Here is a 494-nt window from a genome sequence, read left to right on the forward strand (position 1 = left end):
ATATATATATATGAGGGAGAGAGAGAAAAAGAGGGAGAAAGAGAGAGATGAGAGGGAGATAAACAGATTTTGATAAATGGATGAACTAATAATTTAACTACTACTTTTTATACGTACACAAACACACACAATATCTATCTATCTATCTATCTATCTATCTATCTATCTTGAAAACAAACATAGATATATAAGCGCACACACGCACACATATAAGCAAGTATATATTATTGTGTACAAAAATATAAGAATGCTCAATGTAACCTCTACTTATAATGCAGAGTCTGATATGTTTTTTCATGGGTAACGTAATCCAGGATTATTCTAACTTACACATGAATAGACACAATCTCTCTCAAACACAGACACATATGTATACATATTTGTATATATGGTGTATACATACGTATATGTATGCATAAGAATATATATTTAAAGAGAGAGAGAGAGAGAGAGAGAGAGAGAGAGAGAGAGAGAGAGAGAGAGAGAGAGAGAGA

At 31.8% G+C, this 494-nt stretch overlaps 1 protein-coding gene across 2 annotated transcripts in view; it reads right to left on the bottom strand.

The window, feature by feature from the left end:
* Window positions 1-494, bottom strand: part of LOC106870527 (BAI1-associated protein 3) — a 1007871-nt gene that overhangs the window by 65883 nt on the left and 941494 nt on the right. The window lies entirely within an intron of this gene.

Source organism: Octopus bimaculoides, chromosome 6 (genome assembly GCF_001194135.2).
Source record: "Octopus bimaculoides isolate UCB-OBI-ISO-001 chromosome 6, ASM119413v2, whole genome shotgun sequence".
NCBI classification, from domain to species: Eukaryota; Metazoa; Mollusca; class Cephalopoda; order Octopoda; family Octopodidae; genus Octopus; species Octopus bimaculoides.